Source organism: Mustela lutreola, chromosome 2 (assembly GCF_030435805.1).
Source record: "Mustela lutreola isolate mMusLut2 chromosome 2, mMusLut2.pri, whole genome shotgun sequence".
Taxonomy (NCBI): domain Eukaryota; kingdom Metazoa; phylum Chordata; class Mammalia; order Carnivora; family Mustelidae; genus Mustela; species Mustela lutreola.
The window spans coordinates 216,159,087-216,185,473 of NC_081291.1; the positions used below are offsets into that span (position 1 = coordinate 216,159,087).

General features: G+C 40.8%; 1 long non-coding RNA gene across 1 annotated transcript in view; it reads right to left on the reverse strand.

Annotated features, from left to right (window-relative positions):
* Nucleotides 1-16,779: 16,779 nt before the first annotated feature.
* The window catches only part of LOC131825349 (uncharacterized), a 77,873-nt gene continuing 68,265 nt past the window's right edge, over nucleotides 16,780-26,387 (reverse strand). Inside the window, exon 4 of the long non-coding RNA XR_009351221.1 lies at nucleotides 16,780-17,067. This is a non-coding gene — a long non-coding RNA (uncharacterized LOC131825349). The remainder of the gene's footprint in view (nucleotides 17,068-26,387) is intronic.

Consider the following 26,387-nt stretch of genomic DNA (forward strand, 5'->3'; position numbering starts at 1 on the left):
ATTCATGCAGAATAACAGAATTAGAGGAACTCAAATTTCATTTCTTCATCTTTGTAGTCAGGGTGCTAACAATATTTATTTCCAATCTACTGTTTAAAAGACAAGGACATTAAAAAAAAAAAAAGGCAAGAACATGTAGTGTCATAGCATTGGAGGCACAAAAAGTGAAAAAAGAAAACGATGAGATATTCATGGTTCTATATCTTTTTTAAATTTAATCTTAAAAAGAGTGCCTATAGCTGAATCTCGATGTGGGGCAGGTGCTGACTCTATAACTGGAGTTCCTCAATTAATTTCCATGGAAAATAGAGTTTACCTGTGAGCCAGGTTTGAAGCCAAATCCCATCACTCACTTCCACCGTATTCTAATGGCCACACAGGCCAGTCTCTTCAATGTGGGAAAGGCTTACACCAGAATGTGAATTAATGAGAAGGTGAGGATCATGGCGGGGGGGGGGGGGGGGGGGGTCCACGCTGGAGGCTGGCTACCACATTTGACAATTCAGTGTTATGTGTCAGTTTTCATGGCAGGGACCCCACTACAAACAGCAAGAGAAGTCTCTTTTTCCACCTCAATGCACTTTTTAGTATAGCAGTGAATGTTTTCAGTGTCCTGTTCACATTGCTGTTGTTTCACTAATGACCAGCTCTCATCTTACAAGACAGCAAGCTGACTTGGCAAGCAGACCGAACCCAGTGATTATGAACAAGATAGGACGACCATCATGGACAGCTCCAATTAGCAAGAAATGGAAGCAGTGACCAATCTGAATGGAGTAAATACTTAGAAAGAAGTGTTATTTCTTTTTTCACAAATATGCTTACTTTATTTCAAAATAAAAAGAACTATACTCTTTTTGGGTTTGTTTTTTTTTTTTTTTTAATTTCTTTTCAGTGTTCCAGAATTCATTGTTTATGCACCACACCCAGTGTTCCATGCAATACATGCCCTCCATAGTACCCATCACCAGGCTCACCCATCCCCCAAACCCCTCCCCTCCAAAACCCTCAGTTTGTTTCTCAGAGTTCACATTCCCTCATGGTTTGTCTCCCCCTCTGATTTCCCCTAGCTTACTTCTCTCCCTCTCCCAATGTCCTCCATGTTATTCCTTATGCTCCACATGTAAGTGGAACCATATCATAATTGACTCACTCTTCTTGACTTATTTCACTCAACATAATCTCTTCCAGTCCCATCCATGTTGATACAAAAGTTGGATATTCATCCTTTCTGATGGTGGCATCATACTCCGTGTATATACAGACCATATCTTCTTTTTTTCTTTTATTTTTAAGGGACCATATCTTCTTTATCCATTCATCTGGTGAAGGGCATCGTGGTCCTTTCCACAGTTTGGCAACTGTGACCTTTGCTGCTATGAACATGGGGGCACAGATGGCCCTTCTGTTCATTATATCTGTAGTGCAATTGCAGGGTCATAGGGTAGCTCTATTTTTAATTTCTTAAGAAATCTCCACAGTGTTTTCCAAAGTGGCTGCACCAACTTGCATTCCCACCAACAGTGTAAGAGGGTTCCCCTTTCTCCACATCCTCTCTAACACATGTTGATTACTTTTGGCCATTCTAAATGGTGTAAGGTGGTATCTCAATGAGGTTTTGATTTGAATCTCCCTGACAGCTAATGATGATGAACATTTTTTCATGTGTCTGTTAGCCATTGTATGTCTTTTTTTGAGAAGTGTCTGTTCATGTGTTCTGCCCCTTTTTTGGCATGATTATGTTTTGTGTTTTTAACATGTTATTTAGCAGAATAAAGAGAGAAGTTAATTTAATTCATGGAACTTAACATTGGCCAATGCTTTATTAACCTCCTGAATTTATACCACTTTAATATATGTTTGAAATGAATATGTTTCCATATCTTAGATATTAGTATTTGAATTGAGAATTCTCCTTTATCTTCAAATGGAAGAAAAATAGGTGGTTCAGTGCTACCATTTTACCCATATGTACTCATAGATGTTATCAGAGAGAATCTTCTAGATATTTTGTGAGGTGAAAGAGTCAGAAGACCAATACCATATATGACAAAGAATTAAAGAGTAAAAGGTTGTGAATGGAATGGACACCACCTTAAGGGAAACAAGAGGTATACACTTTCAAATCAATCATCTGGCAGTCAAGTCAACATATGAAATAAATAATATTGATTAGGTTACATTAATTGTTGAGAAGAACTTCATTTGTTCATTTATTCCAAATCTTTATTAGGATGTTCCTAGGTGCTATCCTAGGTTCCATATGCTAAATGGCTAAGTTAGGGGCCCACTAAAGATATGGCCCTCATCATGTCTTTGAAGGTGTTTTGTACTTTTTCCTGCCTTAGCCCATAATCCACCTATAGAGGCCCTCTAACTCTACCTGAAGGAAACTATTCAGCTTTATGCCTCTCGAATTGTCCATTTTATCACATGGGTTAATCTTTCATGAATTTATTTAATTCTGTTCAAAATATTTTTGTTAAATGACCAAGATTCCTCAAACCTCCAATTCACTGCCTGAAGTTACTCAGGAGGACATTGTGCCCCATCTCCTATGACTTGGCCACTTACTCACTCCACGAATTCTCCCTCTGCGCCCACATTCAGGAGGTTATCAAATATTTGCTAAATAAATAATGCCATCAAAGATTTATAGTCATTTGCATTTCATCTTAAATTTTGTCCCCCCAAAATACCAAAACATCCACTCAAATACTATGCAATCTCAAATATTATGCTGGTAAGATTAAATAACATGAGATCACTGTGACAAAGCAGAAAATCAAAAGCTGTTTTGATGGTATTTTTTTAGACTTTGAAAAAAAACAGTTATTGTAGAAAACATTGTTTGGATGAATATAATTATACATAATTATATATAATTACACATAATGGTTGTGTTTTAGTGATAGGACTAAATTGATATATTTTCCTTTTTTCACTTTTTTATATTTCTATTTTTTCCATAAGGTTTCCAACAGTATTATTTGACAGGAAGAGGTCTTTAGTATAGCTCAGTAACATAAGAAGTAAAACAGCATAGTAGAAAGAACCCGAGCCTGGGAAAGAGAATGTTTGTGTTCTAGTACCATTGTGCTGCTAATTTGTAATATCAAGTCTTTACATTTCTCAACTTCTTTATCTGCAAAAGGTGGGAATAGGGAGTACTAATCACTTCATGGATGTGCCCTGTGGTTCAAATGAGATGCCAAACACAGCGAACATATTTTCATTCTTATTTTTCACTTCTGTGCCTTGTTCTAACAATTCAGGTAGAACAATTCATGTGATTGATTAAAAAGAGACCACTTTCAGAGTAGCTTTCATTGTAAGTAGCAAACTAATCAATAAAAAAATAATTCCAAAAGTACTACATTTTCTATTGTTTAGTTTGAGAGATTACAGCTAGAACATTTCTTTTTGAAATGAGTATGTCCTGAAGACTGTTTTCCAACTGTCATGCCTTCCAGCCTCACCAGCACTAGCTCTGGCACATCTGGGTGGGTTAATGTGTCAAGCAACTTAGGTGAGAGCTCCCCACAGTAAACTACAGCTTGAGACCCAGCGATATGCACCAAAACAGACAACAGAATGTATAGAGAAAACGTCAAAAGAACCAGGAACCCATTTCTTTCTTCATTTGATTTATGTGTGTGCATGTGCACACATGTGTGTTCCACCAGTTGCTTCAGGAGAACTGGACCACCAACAACTGATCCAGTGAGCTGAAGTTCCTGCTACAGAGGAACAACTCTGATGTGTAGGCTTCCTGGTTTCCTACAAGGAAAGAATGAAGATGACAGGACTCTGGGATGTATTGATAGGATGCTCTCATTTAAAGGAGCAAAAAGGAGATGCCTGGGTGGCTCAGTGGGTTAAGCATCGGACACTTGATCTCAGCTCTGGTCTTGATCTGAGGGTGATGAGTTCAAGCCCCAGGTTAGGCTCCATGCTTGGTGTGGAACCTACTTTAAAAAATAATAATGTGGGGTGCCTGGGTGGCTCAGTCGGTTAAGCCTCTGCCTTCAGCTCAGGTCATGATCCCAGGGTCCTGGGATTGAGCCCCGCATCAGGCTCTCTGCTCAGCAGGGAGCCTGATTCCCTTCCTCTCTCTCTCTCTCTCTCTTTCTCTCTCTCTCTGCCTTCCTCTCTGCCTTCTTGTGTCTCTCTCTGTGTCAAATAAATAAATAAAATCTTTAAATAATAATAATAATAATGAAAGATGTTGAACTCTAGGAAACAAACTGAGAGGGTTGCTGGAAAGGAGGGGAGATGGGGTAAAGTGAGGATAGAATGAGTGCTGCATGTCATATGCAACTGATAAATCATTAACTTCTACCCCTGAAACTAATAATACAGTATATGTTAACTAAATTGAATTTAAATAAAGAATAAAATAATAATAATAAATTTTTAAAAATAAAGGAGCTGAAGGAATCCAGTGAGAGAGAATCCAGGGTTTCCTGTCTGGGGAAATGGATGAATAACACAGGGACTGTAATAGTTAGAAAGAAGAATTGTAGGCACCAGGAGTCACTCACATCCCCTCTACCCCAGTATCCCTGAGGCAGGGACCATAGAACTGCATGTGACTTCACCGAAGGAGTAAAGGGACATCCTAGAAGACACAGTGAAGCCCAGGGATGGAAAGAGGGGAAGGGATGCTCAGGAAAGATCAGCAAAAATGGTTAACCATGGGTACCAAGGGGAGGATGAGGAGCACAAATTCCCAGCAAACATGAGGCAGCAGGGTGATTTAAGAAAGAATGGGTGGTAAACTGTGCAAAAGTTGGCAGGAGATTAAATAAGAGGGAAGGAGGACTGAGATGCACCCAATGGTTTGTCAATAGGTAGCCACGGGCATGGGGGAGGGCGTATGTTTATAACAGAGTGGTGGGAAAAGGAGCAATGACCAAGTAGAGATCATCTCCAATGATCATGCCTCACAGTGCCTCTAAGCATACGCCAGTAAAGAGAGACCACACTGGAAAAGGCAGAATTGCAAAACTGGGAAGGAGAAATTATATGGTGAAAGATTTCAATCCAAATAAGGGTGAGATTAGGGGATAGGAAATGTATGGGTGTTGGGTGGTTTACAGCAGTAGGATGGAAGAGTTGTAAAGGGGCCCAACCTGAAACTTGAAGGACTCACGGGTGTGTGGTAGGATAGATGAGAGCTGAGCACAGACCAAGCTCAGAATCCAGTTCAGCAAGCAAGACCCAATCAATGTCCACAGAGGTTGGCAATAACCAAGCAAATGTTATCCAGGGAGGCAGACAGCATGAGAAGGGAGCACACCTGTCAACATGGTGATTCATGAAGTTTCCAACAGGTAAACTGAACCAGGAGCAGGAAGGAAGCAGAAGCATGAACTTTTCTAGGAAAGAGGTAGAAAGACAGCCAAGCAGCATCAGAGAAGAAGGGCAGAGACCGCCAATCGACCATGGTTCAGAGGCAAGACTCCAGCCCCTGGGGAGAACTGACAAAGGCAAACAGAAGGAGAGGCTGATCCAAACACAAGTGGGAGACTGAGTACTGGGCAGGCTCCCACAAGAGGTACCAGGTTCCCAAGAGAGCATGGCAGCCAGTGGCAGTCCTGGGTACAAAGTAGACCTAAGAGCACAGAGAGTGACTTGTTGCACCCAGAGTGCTTAGCAGAAACCCTGAGCTCCCTTCCCTAGGGGCACAGAAAGCCCAGGAAGCTTGGCTGAGCATCCCTCTTTGGGTCAAAGGATCCCAGCAGATGAAGACCATGGAGGCAGGGAATCAGCAGAGGCCAGAGGCAGAGTATGTTAACATAAAGTGCAGCTCATCTTAGAAACATAAGAAGAAAAGGAAGCATGCAGGGCAAGGGAGAGCTTAGGAACAGTCTTGAAGAGTATACAGTGGAGATGAAACCCAGGAAGAAGTGAGAAGGGATAAAATTCCCAAGGAATGTTTGGACTTGCTTTCCCCAGGTCTAACCAATCATGGGACCCAGAGCTGTTGCAGAAGTCTTATCCATCAAATTATATGCACCCCAAAACACACCAAATCAGAGGATTTGAGACTGATCTGTTATGAGGTCCAAAGAAGAATCTGACTTAAAGGACTGGCAAACGCCCATAGGATTCCCCACAAGTGGTTTTGAACGTTCCTTCTTTAGAAGGGACCAGAATCACTTATTCTGAGATAGTCTGCATATAGTTCTAATTGAGGGCCAAGAAATGAGTCCAACAGCTTCGTGCAGTACTCTGCAACCTATTCATTCCCTCTCCAAGTTCAGAATACTGGTTCAGAGACTTTTTCAGTGGGGAAGACTGAAAAGATGCATCTCTTCTTAGCCAAACAAAGTCTCCCACATCATCAATTCCTATATTAAGCATTTTTAAAAGACCCAAAACCCTCAAATGCCAACCACAAATTCTTTAAAACTTTCTGACTTCATGTTGGCTCCTTAAAAATTGTATGTTTGGCTTTTCTTTAAGGCAAAGATATTTTAGATCTGGGACGCCTGGATGGATCAGTTAATTAAGTCTGTCTTTGGCTCAGGTCATGAAGTCAAGGTCCTGGGATTAAGTCCTGCAGTGGGCTCCTTGCTCAATGGGGAGCCTGCTTCTCCCTCTGCCTGCTACTCCGTCTGCTGTGCTCACTTTCTCTCTCTCTTTCTCTGACAAATAAATAGAATCTTTAAAAATATATATATTTTAGATCTGCCTTTGTTAGCCTCAGATGAAAGATCTGTACCTTTGGATGAATATCATAACCAAAAGAATAAAGCATTGTGCAGCCTCAATTGCTGAGACCAGGAAACTGGGGAGTGCTGAGCAGCAACCCAGAGAAGCCCTTCAGAAGAGCTAGCACTTGGCAGTTTCCTGTTTCTTTCAAGAGATTAAATCATAAATGTCTCCTGGGGCAATCGTACTGACCTTAACAAAAGATCCTGGTAAAGAAATGAGGAGAACATCTTGACCCAAAAAAATATGGCCTATGTATCAGGAATATGGCAGGGATAAGTGAGGACAAGATTGGACCTGGAGGGGCGCCTGGGTGGCTCAGTGGGTTAAGCCGCTGCCTTCGGCTCAGGTCATGATCTCAGGGTCCTGGGATTGAGTCCCGCATCGGGCTCTCTGCTCAGCAGGGAGCCTGCTTCCTTCTCTCTCTCTCTGCCTGCCTCTCAGTGTACTTGTAATTTCTCTCTGTCAAATAAATAAATAAAATCTTTAAAAAAAAAAAAAAAAAAAAAAAAGATTGGACCTGGAGTCCAAGTGACAAGACTCTTACCTCTCTGAATCAAGTTGCTCCCAAAGAAACAGGATCTTGGACCAGATAACTTAAAAAAAAAAAAATTGGCTCCCAACTGTGCTTCATTTTGAAATGCAATAAAACATTGATTTGGCTCAAATTCCAGTAAAACAATTGAAACATGAAGTTTCTGGGATTAAGTTACCTGCACATTTTTTGAAGTCCTTTTTTTCTGCTCAATACATGTATAAGATACCTCAACATGAACAAAAACACATACATAAATAAAACAGTATATTTTTGTGGCTTATAACTCACACACTGATAAAGACAGGAATCACTCTCCAATTCCTTCTCCATCCTGTATCACCTCATGGAATCTCCCCTGCAAAAATGCCCAGGGATGCAGATGACAGTGAACTTGGAAAGGACCCATGCAAGCCACAGATGTTCTAGTTTCCCCAATGCATTTCTATTCCACCAACCCCCACACAAGCTTCACAGCACCAACTTACATCAGCACAGTGCCCAGGATCTCCTCCCTTCTCCCATCCATCTTCTCTGGTCCCTTCTATTGATTATCTCCATGAGAATCCTTTCTTCCTGATTCAGGAGCATCCTGGGACTTATGATGAGGTAGCCCTGGGCTCAAGTCTAAACTCCAACATGTAAAACTTGTCTGACCCTCTAACCCTCAAGCTTCATGTCTGTAAAACGGGCTTACAGTACAGAGGTTCCTCAAAAAGTTGAAAATAGAGCTACCCTATGACCCAGAAATTGCACTACTAGGTATATATTCAAAGGATACAAACATAGTGATTTGAAGAGACACATGCACCCCAATGTTTATAGCAGCAGTGTCCACAATAGCCAAAATATGGAGAGTCCAGATGTTCATCGACAGATGAATGGACAAATAACACACATACACGGATGTGAATGGATAATTAAGGTGTCACACACACACACACACACACACACACACTAGAATATTACTTAGCCATAAAAAAAGAATGAAATCTTGCCATTTGTAATGATATGAACAGTGCTAGAAGTTTTTTTTTTAAGATTTTATTTATTCATTTGACAGAGAGAGAGAGAGAGAGAGCACAAGCTGGGGGAGTGGAAGAGGGAGAAGCAGGCTCCTCACCAATCAGGGAACCTGATGTGGAGCCTGATCCCAGGACCCTGGGACCATGACCTAAGGCAGACACTTAACCAACTGAGCCACCCAGGTGCCCCAATAGTAGAGGGTATTATGCTAAGCATGTTAAGTTAATCAGAGAAAGACAAATACCATCTGACTTCCCTCACATGTGGAATTTAAGAAACATAACAGATGAACATAGGGGAGGGGAAGGCAAAATGGTAAGATAAAAATAGAGAAGGAGGCCTCCATAAGAGTTCTGAACTGTAGAAAACAAACAGGATTGCTGGAGGGAAGATGGAGGGAGGAATAATTGGGTGATGGGCATTAAGGAGTGCTCTGAAAATGAGCACTGAATGTTGTATGCCACTGATGAATCACTGGATTCCTCAGTATAATCGTGAATCTAACAATATAGTGTGTGTTAGCTAAACTGAATTTAAGTAAATAATTAAAAAATTGGCCTATGATACCCACAACTGATGATTTCTAGAAAGATAAAATGAGATCATATAGGGAAAGCACTTGGCGTAAGGTACTGCTCTGAGCAGCTCTGTTCCTTTTCTTTCCTTCTCAATTTACTTATAAACTAATGCTAACTGGATGAAAGAAATAGTTTGAAAAGTACTTAACATAGCTCAAGAGAAGAGTTTAACATAGCTCTTGTCCTCCAAGAAATACATAATGGATTATAGAATGTTATGGAAATGTTCAAAATAGAAGGAAAGTGCAACCAGAGGATGTAGAGGTGCCCATGAGAGAAAGGAAGGAGACCATAAATTTCCAGCTGGAAAGCCAAGAGGAGATACACAAGTTTGGATGCTACCAGAGCTACAAAGATTGGGCACGGAGGGTCAGACAGGCTTTACATGTTGGAGTTTTGACTTGAGCCCAGGGCTACCTTATCATAAGTCCCAGGATGCTCCTGAATCAGGGAGAAGGGATTCGCATGGAGGAAATAAACAGAAGGGACTCCTGATATATGGCAACATTTCCTACTTGGATCTCTCCAAATCTCTTTCTTCTTCCATAGAATGAGGATAATAATACCAACCTCAAAAGATCACAGAGAGGACTAACTTTAGATAATGTATTAAAAAAAAAACTCAATGCAATGTCTGTGTGCTAGTTTTCTATAGCTAACTATAAAATTACCACAAACTTAGTGGCTTAAACAAGACACATATATTATCTCGTGATTCTGAAAATTAAAGTCCAAAATGGGTCTTGCCTGGCTAAAATCAAGGTGTTGACAGGGCTGCATTCTTTTTGGAGGCTCTGGGGGAGAATCTATTTCCTTGTCTTTCCCAGCTTCTAGAGACCACCTGCATCCTTTGGCTTGTGGCCCCTTCCTCCACCTCCAAAGCCAGTAGAGTAGCATCTTCCAGTCTCCCTCCACTCTACTTTTCCCATTTTTTTTAAAGCACCCCTGTATTTCTGTCAAGCCCATGTGGCTACTCCAGGAAAATCTCCCCACTACAAAATCTTTAACCAAATTACAAAGTCCATTTTTCCATGCACAACAGCCTGTCCACAGGTTCTGGGCATTAGAATGTGGACAACGTTGGGGGGCACTATTCTGCCAACACAGCTCGGTATGTCGTATGTTCTCAACACTTGGAAGCTGTAGCAGGAATAAGGCAGAGGGAGGGGCAGCAAAAGAGGTAGACAAGGTCTAATGAAATTCATTGCCCAAATGTTAAAAACTTGTTCAAAAGTGAGTTCAAATGAATCTACAGATGACACATCCAAAAAGGTCTGTAAGACTAAAACCAAAAACACAAGAAATAGCAAGTGTTGACAGGGATGTGGAGAAAAAAGAACTCTAGTGCACTGTTGATGGGAATGCAAGCTTGGGGAGCCACTGCGGAAAACAGTATGGAGACGCCTCGGAAAATTTAAAATAGAGCTACCATACAATCCAGTAATTCCAGTACTGGATATTTACCCAAAGAAAACAAAAAAACTAATTCAAATAGATATACACACCCCTACGCTTACTGCACCACTATTTACAATAGTCAAGATATAGAAGCAAACCAAGTGTCCATCCACAGATGAATGAATAAAGATGTGGTATATATATGAACACACACATACACACACACACACACACTGAAATAATACTCAGCCCGTAGAAAAGAATGAAATCTTGCCATTTACAACAACATGGACAGACTTAGGGGATACAATGCTAACTAAAATCAGTCAGAGAAAGACAAACACCATATAATTTCACTCATATGTGGAATGTAAGAAACACACAAAAAGAACAAACTAAGAAAAGAACAAACAAACAAAAATAAACCCTTAAATACAGAGAAGAAACTGGTGGTTGCCAGACAGGGAAGTGGATAGAGGGATAGGTGAAATAGATAAAGGGGATTAAAAGTATATTTATCCTGATGAGCACTGAGTATAGAATTGTTCAGTCATTGTATTGTATACCTGAACCTAATATAACACTGTATGATAATTACACCTTATTTTTAAAAAAGGTCTGTAAAGGAAATCTAAGGATGTTTGTGCTATGTCATCAACCCTTGAAGGCTGGCATTACCATTAACAGCCAACTCTTTTTTAGTAAATATGTTGGTGCCATTTAAAGTCATGAGAATTTGTAAATATGTGTGGTGCTGGTTGTTAGCTGGATTTTTTTGTCTTCATTTCACCATATACATATACTTTGAATCATTATGCCGCACACCTGAAACTAATACACTGCATGTCAATTACATCCCAATATGAACACATACATAAGTATACAAGATCGTGAGAATCTTAGCAGTATTCTTCAACTCAGATCAGCATTTTTGACTAGAAATTGAAGTGGTCCATGAGCTGAAAATTGCATCATTCATCATCACCTTGAAGAGCTTTCTGCCTCTGCTTTTAAATTCTTAACACTCAGTTCTGTGCCTCTCAATAATTAACATATTCATTCATGGCAGTCCTGCTTACATGTCTAAGCATTTTTTTCTTTTTGTCCTAAAATATCTTGACCCTATTTCAGGGCATGTTCTGGGATTTTCTTATGTTTCACCTTTCAGAGCAAAGACACTGGCTCATTCAATGTTTTGTATAATGCTACCTAAAAGCAAAGAAGTCCATTCTTATATAACAAAGACAGTACTTCACAATAAGAATAGAAATGGTTTCCTTGCTCATTTACTGAATCACTGCCTTGACCGTCTATTGGCATCACTAACACTGGGCCTTCAGCCATAACGAGATTACCTAAGAGCTCACAGATAGTACCTTTATCTTCCAGATGTTTTTCCAATACGCCCCCAGCATCTGACACCTCATCCAGGCTAGACGGCTAGACGTATTCTCCAAATTATGCATGTTGTACATTGTTCAGATACCTCATAAGTTGCACGTGTGGTGAGAAAAGGGAGCTTTGATCCTAGAACACACCCCAACAAAAATTTTTATCCTAAACCTTAGAACATTCTTAAAAACAAAATGGTTAAAAAGGGTTTCTTCTCAGAATGTTAACTGAATAGAGGTTGATGGGGGAGGGGAACATTTTGCAAACTGGTCTGTAAGCCTGGGCCCCACAAATAAGTTGGACTGGTAACAATTTACGTGAAATATTATATAAAACTTTGGAGACTGTACTGGACAGTCTTGCCATGGTTTTGGCTATCAGTATCTTAAAACTTTTTCCATGTTTGGAGGTTTCTACCCACATATAGTGCCCATCATAATACCCTATCACTATAGAAGCTAAAAATGCCTCCACCCCACTTGTTCCTATACCTGGTGACAAAGGCTGGTGCATGACCTCCAGTGACCAATCAGATGCTCTAGCTGGTTTTTTGGCCCTGGACTGAGGGACCTAGCCTTATTTTTCTTCACTGTATATCACTATATTTATAGATTCATTTATTATATTTCCCCAACTGAATGTAAGGTTTTATGATGGCAGCAAATTTTGTTCACTGCTATATTCCTAACATCAGAAATAATCCCTAGGTCATAAAAGGAACACAACAAATTTCTTAAACGAATAAATAAATGGATGGACAGATCAATTCATGTACTAATAAAAGCAATTTACTATTTCCCATCCCACAGTATCATGTATAATAAAGAATTTATTTGTGCATTCCTTCATCCAACCATTATCATTAAGAGGAAGACACAGTGAGGCAACACAAGATCATTTTCTTCTTTTGTGTTAGGATGCATTCACTCCTTCCATTTCGTAACCTATTCTCCTGAGCAAAACTCTACATACTCTTTCCCCTGGTGGTGCATATTTAGAAGGATATCTTCAAAAGGGTAGATTATCACCATTTTGATGATGACAACTTCCAAAACTTCCAAGAAGAAACTACTACAAAATCATCCAAACATGGAAGATAATCAGTCACTGTCAGTCACCACAGAGGAAATAAAGAAGTATTTTAGAATAGACTCTGGCAAACAATGCCTTAGTATTTTTTAAAGGGAAGAGGATTCATAGAATACACCATAATACTTAACATCAAACTCATTAAAAATCTAGAGCAAGTTAACAAAGACATATGACAAATTCTGCATATTTTGACACACATACACCCCCATCCCACCTTATATTTTATTCTCCATGCAGAATATGCTTGGTTTCCTCCACAATTACTCTATGATATGCTTTCTAGAACAATCACCATCATAGATGTCCTCCACTTGATAAATTCCAGGTAGTCTATATCTGTTATAAATTGCATATCCAGAGCTACAAAGAGTATTCCAGATATAAGGAGAACACAGAACCATCAATCACCCTTTTGGTATCAATATATGTCTATCAAAGTAGCTCATGATTTCATTTTTCTTTTAAAAATTCTTCATACTGTACATTGAAACTGCTACCAAATCAATCATTCCGTACTATACATTTTTCACAAAAAGATGAACACATTAGACCAAGTGGCAAACATAGTATATTCATCTAATTTCCCTCCCTCTCCACACCCTTATAAATGACAGAAGAGATGGTTTCTAAAATACTGGAGTTATTACAACTGGGCAGAACAAGAAACAGTACCTAATACTAACCAGAAATTTTGAAACAAAAACCAGAAAGATAAAAATCAGACAAGATCAACTTGCTGGGGAAAAAAAAACAAGCAAACACTTGTGCAGGACAAAGCCACTACAGAGAGGAATGGGTACACCATGCTCCAAGTTCCAATCCAATGCACCCAAGAAGCAACAATGAATGGGCAAAAATAACAGGGGATTAACTGGGCCATTGGAGCAGACACATCTCTGGCTCCTCTCTGCCACTCCATACCCCACACCTCACCTTGAACTGAGTGGTAACCAATAGCAGCACATAGCACAGGTAAAAGTGATGGGTTTGGACATTTATACTTAAGAGGCATCACTCACCTGAAGCTATAGCAGTCAGTAGCTTGATGCTTACTGAGCCCATCCTCCTCTTCCTAGACACACAGGAAGCCTATATTGCCAGCTTCAGCTAAAGTTGGGTTGAGATCATGTAACTAGTTTCTAGCCCATGGATGGCAATAAAGTGTACCCTTCCAGACCTGTCCATGAAATTCTGCATGCCACCATCCCCACTTACCCCCCCTTTTTAAATTAATTTATTTATTTTCAGAAAAACAGTATTCATTATTTTTGCACCACACCCAGTGCTCCATGCAATCCGTGCCCTCTATAATACCCACCACCTGGTACCCCAACCTCCCACCACCCCCACCACTTCAAACCCCTCAGATTGTTTTTCAGAGTCCATAGTCTCTCATGATTCACCTCCCCTTCCAATTTACCCCAACTCCCTTCTCCTCTCTAACTCCCCATGTCCTCCATGCTATTTGTTATGCTCCACAAATAAGTGAAACCATATGATAATTGACTCTCTCTACTTGACTTATTTCACTCAGCATAATCTCTTCCAGCCCCATCCATGTTGCTACAAAAGTTGGGTATTCATCCTTTCTGATGGAGGCATAATACTCTATAGTGTGTGTGGACCACATCTTCCTTATCCATTCGTCCGTTGAAGGGTATCTTGGTTCTTTCCATAGTGAACATTTTTTCATGTGTCTGATAGCCATTTGTATGTCTTGATTGGAGAAGTGTCTGCTCATATCTTCTGCCCATTTTTTGATATGATTGTCTGTTTCGTGTGTGTTGAGTTTGAGGAGTTCATTATAGATCCTGGATATCAACCTTTTGTCTGTACTGTCATTTGCAAATATATTCTCTCATTCCGTGGGTTGCCTCTTTGTTTTTTTGACTGTTTCCTTTGCTGTGAAGAAGGTTTTGATTTTGATGAAGTCCCAAAAGTTTATTTTTGCTTTTGTTTCCTTTGTCTTTGGAGACATATCTTGAAAGAAGTTGCTGTGGCTAATATCGAGGATGGTTCAACATTTGCAAATCAATCGATGTGATACAACAAATTAATATGAGAAGAGAGAAGAACCACATGGTCCTCTCAATTGATGCAGAAAAAGCATTTGACAAAATCCAGCATCCATTCCTGATTAAAATTCTTCAAAGTATATGGATAGAGGGAACATTCCTGAACTTCATCAAATCTATCTATGAAAGACACACAGTAAATATCATCCTCAATGGGAAAAAGCTTGCAGCCTTCCCGTTGAGATCAGGAACAAGACAAGGATGCCCACTTTCACCACTCTTGTTCAACATAGTATTAGAAGTCCTAGCAACAGCAATCAGACAACAAAGAGAAATAAAAGGTATCCAAATTGGCAATGAAGAAGTCACATTCTCTCTCTTCGCAGATGACATGATTGTTTATATGGAAAACCCAAAAGACTCCACCCCCAAACTACTAGAACTCATACAGCAATTCAGCAACGTGGCAGGATACAAAGTCAATGTGCAGAAATCAGTGGCTTTCTTATACACTAACAATGAAAATACAGAAAGGGAAATTGGAGAGTCGATTCCATTTACTATAGCACCAAGAACCATAAGATACCTGGGAATAAACCTAACCAAAGAGGTAAAGGATCTGTACTTGAGGAACTACAGAACACTCATGAAAGAAATTGAAGAAGACACAAAAAGATGGAAGACCATTCCATGCTCTTGGATCGGAAGAATAAACATTGTTAAAATGTCTATACTGCCTAGAGCAATCTATACTTTTAATGCCATTCTGACCAAAATTCCACCGGTATTTTTCAAAGAGCTGGAGCAAATAATTCTAAAATTTGTATGGAATCAGAAGAGACCCTGAATCGCTAAGGAAATGTTGAAAAACAAAAATAAAGCTGGGGGCATCACGTTACCTGATTTCAAGCTTTATTACAAAGCTGTGATCACCAAGACAGCATGGTACTGGCATAAAAACAGACACATAGACCAGTGGAACAGAGTAGAGAGCCCAGATATGGACCCTCAACTCTATGGTCAAATAACCTTCAACGAATTTGGAATTGATATCCCAAATATTCATTAACTGAACAATGAAAAGGGTGATACAACTTTAAACCAGAGATTTTATTAAATAAAAGCAAGTAATATTATTCAAAAATTGTGATGATCTCCATAAGCATGTGATTTTTTTATAAAAATATGAATTAATCAAATTTCATCCTAGAAAGGGTAAAAACTGTGAGTAGGTTGATAAATTAGTACCTTTTTAAAAATTGAAAAGGGGAGGTGCCTGGGTGGCTCAGTCATTAAGCATCTGCCTTCAGATCAGGTCAGGGCCTGGGATGGAAACCCATATCGGGCTCCCTGCTCAGCGGGAAGTCCGCTTCTCCCTCTCCCTCTACGCCGCCCTGTGTATCCTCTTCTCGCTGTTTCTCTCTCTCTCTCTGTCAAATAAATAAATAAAATCTGTTTAAAACATAAAATAAAATAAATAAAAATTGAAAAGGTGGTCAAAGCTAGAATTCTTTCAAAAAACAAAGGAACTATGTACAAGTACTTTTATAGAGATTTTGATTCCTTGAATCTAGAGATAATCCTTAAATTGTGTATCTATCTGAAAGTACACAAAAACAAGAGAGACTCCAGACTCACTCAACACAGGCAGCATCACTGTGATTCCAAAACCAAACAAGGTTAGCACACACAAATAAAGTGAAGCCATATGAATATGTGAACATGGTTGTAAAATACTAAAAATTATATTAGCAAAACAAATTTAGTGTTATATTATTATTTCTTAATCTTAGACAAGCAGAATTCACCTAGAAATGCAAAAGTGGTTCAACATTAGGAAATTTATGATGCAATCAACTACAACAGATGTAAGGACAAAACATTACATTCATTTCAATGACACCAAAAATTTACCTGATAAAATTCTATACTATTTCCAAATTTCAAAAAAAAACCTCTTACTACACTAAGAAAGGATGTAAGATCATGTAATTAAGGGGGAAACTCACAGAAAATATTTGAATAATGAAAGAATAAAAAGTTTCCATTATGGTCAAAAACAAGACAACCATCATAGCTATTATTCATCATTGTTCTGCATGGTAGGTCCTATTTTTTTAATTTTATTTTATTTTTTCAGTGTTCCAAGTTTCATTATTTATGCACCACACCCAGTGCTCCATGCAATATGTGCCCTCCACAATGCCCACCACCAGGCTCACCCAATCCCCACCCTTTTCCCCTCCAAAACCCTCAGTTTGCTTCTCAGAGTCCACAGTGTCTCGTGGTTCATCTCCTCCTCCAATAGATCCTATTTTAAAGGAGAGAGAAGTATAAGAAATACAAGGTATAAATTGTAGACAAACGATAAACAAAATTTTCCCTATATGTAGACAAATTGTGATCCCAAGAGAATTGACAGAAATATTATTAAAAATAATATCAGATATGAAACCAGTAGCTTTATTATGCACAAGCATTAACAACTTGAAGAACTTTCATGTTTTCTTTTAATACTTTTGTAGTTCTGTGTTTTTATATTTATTTCCTTAAGCCATGTGGAATTCATACTGGCAGACTATGTTTTCTTTCTTTTGCTCTCCACAGAGAGTGCTCTGTAGAGATCTGTCCAGTGGCTGCATGACTCTCTTGCCCTTAGTCCTGTATTACCTGGGATTTAGAGGTTAAAAGAATGATACATTGCTCAGTTTCAACCCCAGTATTGCCAATTACACTTGTGCGATCTTGGGCTGTTACCAAACTCACTGAACCTAGTCTTCTCATCTACCAGGGGAGAGAATAACACCTAAGTCACAGCATTGTCAGGAGGACTAAATAAGAACATATAGGAAAAGTCACAACCATAGTGCCTGGCGGTGATCTTACCTGCTGGGAAACAAATCCCTCCAAACTCCATGGCTTAAAACAGCCATGTGCTTTGTAAATGAATCTGGCTCTGAGACTGTAGTCAGAGATACAGAAGGACACTGTATCATGCTTAAAGGCTCTGTCCAACAAGAGGCTCTAACAATTGTGAATATCTATGCTCCCAACATGGGAGCAGCCAACTACATAAGCCAACCATTAATCAAAATAAAGAGACATATTGAATCTGGTTCTGAGCAGGTTTCAGCAGGGACAGCTCATCTCTGTCCACCTAGGGTAAACTGGGGAAGCTCTGCCAAGGTGACTCTCTCCCATGGCTGCCAAATGTTCTGCCTGTTGGGTCTTCCCCATGAAAGCCTCTCCAGGGGAAGCTTGGGCTTCCTCTCAACATGGTGGCTTGGATTCCATGACTAAGCATCACCAGAGACAGGAAGTAGAAAAAGCTTTGGTCTGAAAACCAGTCACACTTCACCATATTCTACTGGTCAGTTACAGAGCCCAGATTCAATCTACCTCTAGGCACATGTAATTCACATCCCTCACCCATACAAAATACACTCCCCCTCCCCAGACCTGCCCAAAGCCACATCCGTCTAAGTCATGTCCAAGGGTAACTGAAGCTCCCTGTGTGTGGCTCTTCATACACAACGCATGGAGTACTGCTCATCACCATCTGAATACTGTGGACTGTAGAGATCACCACGCACACACAAACACACACACACACACACACACACTCCACACACAGTAGTGCCTCAAGCACAGAATATCCACAATGCATGCTCCCATTCAAAACAAGAGAGACAGGAGGCACAGTCAGTCAGCAAAGGTCCAGAGCAGCCCTGTGCTCCAACTGCATTGTTACCTTACAGTTCTTTCTGGGACCTGTTACTTATGCAGTGGCTCTTGGCTCTTGTTTCTACCCGAGCATTCTCCCTTTTCCATAAGAACACTTAATTGGTGATCCTGTAGAAGCTAGGGCTCTACTTTGCTTCTTTTGATCCATTCTGGTGATGTTTCCAGTCAATAAGTGTTTACAGTCAATAAAGTGCTCAAGGTCAATAAATTTCTGTTCCTGCTATTAATAACATGGGTAAAAAAATACAGACGCCTTACCAAACTGACGATACTTACCAGTAATTTTGGAGGACGGGATTAAATAGGTAACCCAACAAAACGAAATTTAGTAAGAGTCAAGAAAATTCCTGCATTTAGACTTTAGAAATCAATTTTATAATTACAGGATGAGGCTGGCATGCCTGTCTCCCCCACTAAGCTGTAAGCCTTTTACAGGAGAAAATTGAGGGGATTTAGTTGACAGCGAGCTCACAATGAAACAAAAGCATGAAGAGACACACACTATAAGTGGCATCCAGACAATGTAGGTTATGATCAGGATGGTGAGGAAATAAAACCACATCACAGGAGTAACTTTGAAGAAAATGAGGGACTTCAAATGGAGACGAGAAAGCCTTAGGGAACTGATAACAACTGAGGGTCAGGTTATCAGCTTTCTATGTCTCAAAGACTGTCATGTCAAAGGGGAAATGAACTTAGTTCCAGAGGACAAAATTCGTGATCTCAACATCAGTTGCCTGTTGGTATTTCATGATGAGTTTTAAATAATAGTGATGCCAACACCCTCCCTAGAACAATTCTACATAGTCACTGAGGGTGGGCCCCAGGCTGAAAAGATTTTGTAAAATTCAAAATTCAACCTTTTGTCTGTATTATCATTTGCAAATATCTTCTCCCATTCCGTGGGTTGCCTCTTTGTTTTCTTGACTGTTTCCTTTGCTGTGCAGAAGCTTTTGATCTTGATGAAGTCCCAAAAGTTCATTTTCGCTTTTGTTTCCTTTGCCTTTGGAGACATATCTTGAAAGAAGTTGCTGTGGCTGATATCGAAGAGATTATTGCCTAAGTTCTCCTCTAGGATTCTGATGGATTCCTGTCTCACGTTGAGGTCTTTTATCCATTTTGAGTTTATCTTTGTGTACAGTGTAAGAGAATGGTCGAGTTTCATTCTTCTACATATAGCTGTCCAGTTTTCCCAGCAGCATTTATTGAAGAGACTGTCTTTTTTCCACTGTATATTTTTTCCTGTTTTGTCGAAGATTATTTGCCCATAGAGTTGAGGGTCCATATCTGGGCTCTCTACTCTGTTCCACTGGTCTATGTGTCTGTTTTTATGCCAGTACCATGCTGTCTTGGTGATCACAGCTTTGTATTAAAGCTTGAAATCGGGTCACGTGATACCCCCAGTTTTATTTTTGTTTTTCAGCATTTCCTTAGCGATTCGGGGTCTCTTCTGATTCCATACAAAAATTCACCAGGTGATTACACAGGACTGCCACACTTGAGTATGTATATTGGACCTAGAGCAAACATCAATGAATGAGCTGACTCATGAACATTGGCTTGTCCACCACCAGAAGACCTCAGATGAGAAGCTAGGGGCTGTCAATCGCTATTGCTATTACAGAGAGGTGCTGTGTCAAGGGAGAGAGCAGAGGAGACCCACTCCAGAACCTACATATTAAAGAGTGGCGAGTAATTCAATCCCATAACAACAGAAAAGGAATCAGATTCCTCATTGCTGATGGAGCTGTTCCCACATCTTCAGCCCATGGTTCTTTTCCTCCCCAGTCTCCTGGAGACAGACAGATGGAGCTCCTCCTCTCCATAAAGAGGGGATCTTGGAAAGGACTCCTTTGCTCAAATGGACAGTTTGAGTCAAAGAATAATCTGTTTGGAATGGTTAATAAAATAGGAAGTTTGGGGCGGGGGAGGGGAGCAGGGGCACACAGTGGAGGGAACAGGTACTTGAGCCCATAATCTGTGTATTCTTATTTGAAACTTTATGACCTTAGTTCCAGAAGGAGGCTCTCCCATCTCCCCCACTTCTACCCACTGAGTTTCCAACCCAACTCCAGCCCTTTATATCAAGCTAAATTGCTCTCTTTTTTGGACTCATATTCCCTTCAAGTATGCGCAGATATCTAGTGTTTCCCATCATTTGCTTTTGGTAAGGCAAAGTCCTCATGAGGTATTAGTTCTTCTAAGTATAAATCATAGCCTGGAGCCTCACATACCTGATTCTCTGTCCCTCTCTGAACTCTCTCCAGTTCGATTTCTACACCTTTCTATTACTGAAGTGCACAAAATGCATTAAAACATCTCAGCAGTGTTAGAAGCAGCCGGGAATAAGAAATAAACCGTACTGGCCATACTCCTGACAAAACTGTGTTTCACAAACAGAATGCTTTCTCATTTTCTTATACCTCCCACAACAAGAGAAGACCCCACTGCAGCTGCATATTATGTAGCATCTATCAGGTGACTGTGTTGTTTATTCACATGAAATTTTTGTAATTTGTAAATACAGGTCTCCTTCACACTGGGCATTTACCAAAACTGGTGGCAAAAAAAGAGAGATTTTCTTGTAATACGAAAACTGGTGGCAAAAAAAGAGAGATTTTCTTGTAATACGAATGCAGATTAAAGAGGGAAACATTGTTATAAATCACAGCACTGTCTTCTGAAGGCCAAGTGCACATTATAAAACTTGCCCAGTTCATTTCAAGCAACTGTTTAGTTCATCAATGCTTTATTTGTAAAAGCAAATGCTTGGCCTTACAAAACATCTATTCAAACATCAGTGACTCAGAATTCTGGGACTTTCCTGCTTGTCTGGGAATTATGTTTATGATACAAATGCCTGGTTAATAAAAGCTTGCCTTCCACGCGTCAAAGACCTTTACGATCTTAAAGAAAGAGGGGAGAAAAAAGCTGCACTGGCCACTTTCCTTTATTCTTCTTTTGAAGGTTTCATTGTACTTGAAAATAACCAACCAGAGGATTGTTAGGGCGGTGAAACCTCCATATCCAGTATATGGCGGATACATGTCATATACATTTGTCCAAACCTATAGAATGCACAGAATCAAGTATGAGTCCTAAGGTCAACTATGGACTCTGGGTGATAATGGTGTGTCAATGTAGCCTCCCCAGCTGCGCAAATGTGCCACTCTGATGGGGAACGTTGCTTAATGGGGGAGGCTGTGCCTGAAGAGGAAAGGGAGAAGCCAGAGGACATATGGGAAATCTCTGTATCTTCTGCTCAATTTTGCTATGAACCTAAACTGCTCCAAAAAGTAAAATCTAGGGGCACCTGGCTGGCTCAGTCATTAGATGTCTGCCTTCAGCTCAGGTCATGATCCCAGGGTCTTGGGATCGAGCCCCGCAAGGGGCTCTCTGCTCAGCAGGAGGCCTGCTTCTTCCTCTCCCACTCCTCCTGCTGTGTTCCATTTCTCACTGTCTCTCTCTCTCTCTCTCTCTCTGTCAAATAAATAAATAAAATCTTTTTAAATAGTAAAATCTATTTATAAATAAGTAATTAAATAGCCAGTCCTGTTGAAAGTAGGCCTTCTTAGCGTTGACGGGCTCTGAAAGAATTTTGAAAGAATATTTCCTTTGGAAAGACCAGAAGGTATGGGTGCATCAGAGAAGGTTGCCTTTGGAAGTTGGGAGATTTTAGGGTTGATTGTCACTCCCTTGGGGTGTTTACACATGCTGGTCTCACTACCTGGAAATCTCTTCCCCCAGGTCTTTGCATGAATTCAATTTAAATGGCATCTCCTTGAGAGAGAAACAAGCCAAGAAACTGACTCTTAACTGTAGAGAACAAACTGATGGTCTCCAGAGAGGAGGGGGTGGGGGGAGGGGAAAAATCAGTGGTGAGGATTCAGGGGAGCACTTGTCCTGGTGAGCACCTGGTGATGAGTGGAAGTGCTGAGTCACTATACTGGACACCTGAAACCAACTTAACACTGTAAATTAACCCTGCTGGGATTAAAATAAAACTATTTTACTAAATAAACAAATAAATAAATAATAAAATTAATAAAATAATTAAAATTAAAAACTAAGTGTCATCCCCTCAGAGACGCTATCCCTCCCTCCGTCCCCACCACCCCAACTAAAATGGCTCCTAATCACCTGCTGCCACATCAGCATGTCTCCCTGCCATCAGCACCTCCCAATTCTCCTGTGGGGACTGGTTCTTTGCCCTCCTCACCTCCAGAGAGTTTTCTTAAGTGCTTTGAAAAGTGCCCCTTCATTCCTTAATATTTACTGAGAGCCAACAAGCTACTGTGAAGTGCAATGTTTGTCCCCATTATCAGGACGTTGCCCAGTTGATACAGAGGAGGACAGACCATGTTGACCATCTCATGCTGCTGTCATGGTGCATCCAGTGGCCTCCTGTTTTTAGGCAAAGAGAGCTGCAGACTACCACATCCCTGCTGGGATGACCTCAGGGAGCAGGTGGGGATAGAGATGGCTGGCCCAGATATAGCACGATTTATTATCTGGAAACAAAATGCCCTCACTTCTAAGACTTTCGGAGAAAGACTCTCATCTCTGGCTGAAACACAGCCCAGCTTTTCCAGATCAACCTAGGAGAACTGCTCCTGGAAACCACAGAGGCTCCCAACCCAGGAAGCTGGCTGGGGCATGCCAGTGGTTGGGGAATTGAAAATAAAATCACAGAGGAAATATTTAGGATGTTGTTTCTTTTCCAAGGGAGATCCTATTCCAATAGGGCAGACACTAATTCCTCAACCATTTCACAGGAGTAGAACAAAAAAGAACTCTGGGAAACCCAGATAAGAGCATTGTCACTGGAATCACTTGTATACATATGATATAGACTCACATGTAGATGGAATCATAAATTATATTTATAGAGATATGATTTTATGTGTAGAATGTATTCTCTCTCTCGCTCTCTCTGTTACAATTGGCCAATTTTTAACCCATCTCTCTGCATTTGCATCCTTGCCCAGGCTTGTCATAACCAGACTATTTTCTTGCCCGTTGACTTTGGGCTCAGCCACGTGACCTGCCTTGGCTGTGGCATATGGGTGGAAGGCAAGGGCACTGCTTCCCAGGCTAAGCCTCAGCAGCCCTGTGCACTTCCGTTTTCCTATCTCACCTCCACCATCAATGGGAAGAACAGGCCTCAATTTACCCAGAGGAGAATGAGAGACGCTGGAGCAGGGTCGTCCCAGCCAGCCATGCCCATAGATACATGAGCAAACACAATCCATTATAGTTTTCAGCCACTGAGTTTTAGGGTGTTACTACTCAACATTCTGTAAAAAATGATAAATGATCCCCTGAATCCCACACAGGACATGTGGATATTTCTTTGCAAAGACCCAAAAGCACCTAGCATATATTTGGTTGTCATTTCTTACCACTCTTCACATTGGCCTTCCAGTCCCTCAACAGATACTTTTGTGTTTTGAAATTACAGATGAGTAGAGAGAAATTTACAAAAACTGTTGTCCCCGTGCCCATAATTGCCTATGATTTAAGGATCTGTCATATTTACTTCAAACCATTCTTAACATACAAGATTACCCATAAAGTTGACATTTGCTCCAAGGTTGGGAACGCCACTCTAAACCACTGAAGATGACCCAGCCAAGCCATGTTGCCCCCGACTCTTTCCCAACTAGTTACGTTGTCCATAGCCTTAGTCTTTTTGGAGCAGGTTGGCAGGAGCTGGAAAAGGCCTGAAGGAGGGCAAAGAACAAGAGACAAAAACCATTCAGAAGTTAAGACACTGCACTGCTACTTGGCTAGGGTCAATAGTATCTACTCCTTGCAGGGACCTCCTGTCCTGAGATATCTGCAAAGATTGCAAAAGGGATCAAACATCATCTTCCTCTTGGGAAAATGGCTTAAAAACTCAGTGAAGCCATTTATAAGCTCACAAGTCTCTCAGCCAATCAGTGGATATTTTCTTTGGAGGTTCCATGATTTTCCAGCTCCCGAGAACAGAGAGAGAGAGAGAGAGAGAGAGAGCGTGCGCTGCATTCAGAGCTTTCGTAGCTCTCAGCCTTGTCAGCTGAGACCTGACGAGGAATACTCACCAGCCCTTTGCTGAGATGGGACCCACTTCTAATACACTCCTTCCCAACATCCATTATCTGGATCACTTCCCCTTCCCACTTTCTACTCCTCACCACCAAGCCACCAAAAAAGTGTACAGTGGCTATAGCTATGGTGGAAAGCCAGCAGACTCACGCATTCCTGGGGGATTTATTTGGTTTCATCAATGCATTAGACTGCACAGTGTGGGGTTGGGAGGGGGATGAACAAAGTGCAAGGGAAAGGTTGCTTTGATCCTAAATCTGGAAACAAAACACACTGACATGAAGCAGCATAAAGCCAGATACAGCCAATGAGAAACCACAGCTTGACTCTCAGCATTAAACACCATTATCACGTTTTTGTATGTCCCCTATGGCCCCTAAAAGCTCCATTTAAAAACAAACTGAAACTAAGGCCAAAGCTGAAGAGGCTCTTATAATCTGTGAGCCCACCACTGTCTGGGTGAAAGTAAACTTCTTCCTCTGCTCCCCTCACCCAGTGGCATTAACACCTGCAAGCTTCGCCCGTACATAACTCAGCCCAGCCACTCTTTTTATCTTGGCAGCCTCTCGAAGCATTTCGCCAAGGTTCTGGGCTCTTTCAGTCAACATGACCAATTCCACATCCTTTTATTAATTACTAACCATTTCCCCTTGTAGTCAGCCCTGAAATCCCTGCTTTGATCTGCCTGACATGTCACATGGTGTGTTCCTGTGAACACAACTCCTCCCGTGGCCGACTTAGAACTGGCAAGCCTAGCAGACACACACACAAGCGAAGGAGACATTTCCTGTAGACACTAGAAAAAAAGGAGTTCTACCAGGAAATCAATAGCCATAAGCAAAAACTCATTTGGTTCATTCGTTCAGTATTTGCTTAGTGAGAACCTGAAGGTGCACACTGACGATCAAAATAACCGAGGTTATCGTAAACACCCTACATCCTGTCCAGTTAGAGAAACTGTAACTTTAGTTCAAGAGAAGTCCATGATTCCAAAACAAGTAAGTCATGATGAACTGAATGACTGCTTAACCAGAAGGATTCACAGACGGGTCCTCTTGCAGCTTCTGTTAAACTTTTCCAAAGGAAATGAGTCATCCACAGATTCTGACCACGTCAGGATGCCTTGTGATGAGATGCTTGTCCTATAACCAGCACAAAAGACATGAGCCGATGCCCTTCATCCAAACCCACTTTCTTCCTTGGACCACTTTCTATGTAAACAGCCTTTCTCGTGTTTCCAATTGGCATAACAATAACCCAGAAGTCTTTCTGAGAGGACACAGACAGATCTGTTCTCTCCCTGGAGGCTGACAATAGATGATTCCAGGGAAATATGAAGGCAAGCACTGTACTGAGTTTTAGTGAAAATGATTGAATTTTCGCAGTCCACCACAAGGACCAAAGAGAAAGTTGCCATCGCCAGACTTCAGTTGCCAGGCAAGCACCTAGTATTCCGTGAGCTGAAATTGGCCACGTGATTCAAAACATCGAATAACAAATTACTTGCCTTTATTAAGTATTTAGACCATTTCTAGTTAAGAAAATCATGAAGCTTTTTTAAAAGTTGCCCTGCTTAAGATGCAGGTGAGCTAAAGATCAACTTCACTTCCTCCCGGCAACCCCCACTCAGGCAAGTCGGTAGTGCCCGTCCCACTGCAATAAAAAAATACCAACTCGACTCCGCTTCTGCTGAAATTGCTGTCTGGTATGAAGATCAAAGGGGCCTTTTTCCCCAGCAGATTACTTGTCTGCAGTTCCCTGGCCTCACAGTGTGCTCTCAACTGCTCCCGCGTGTCCCAT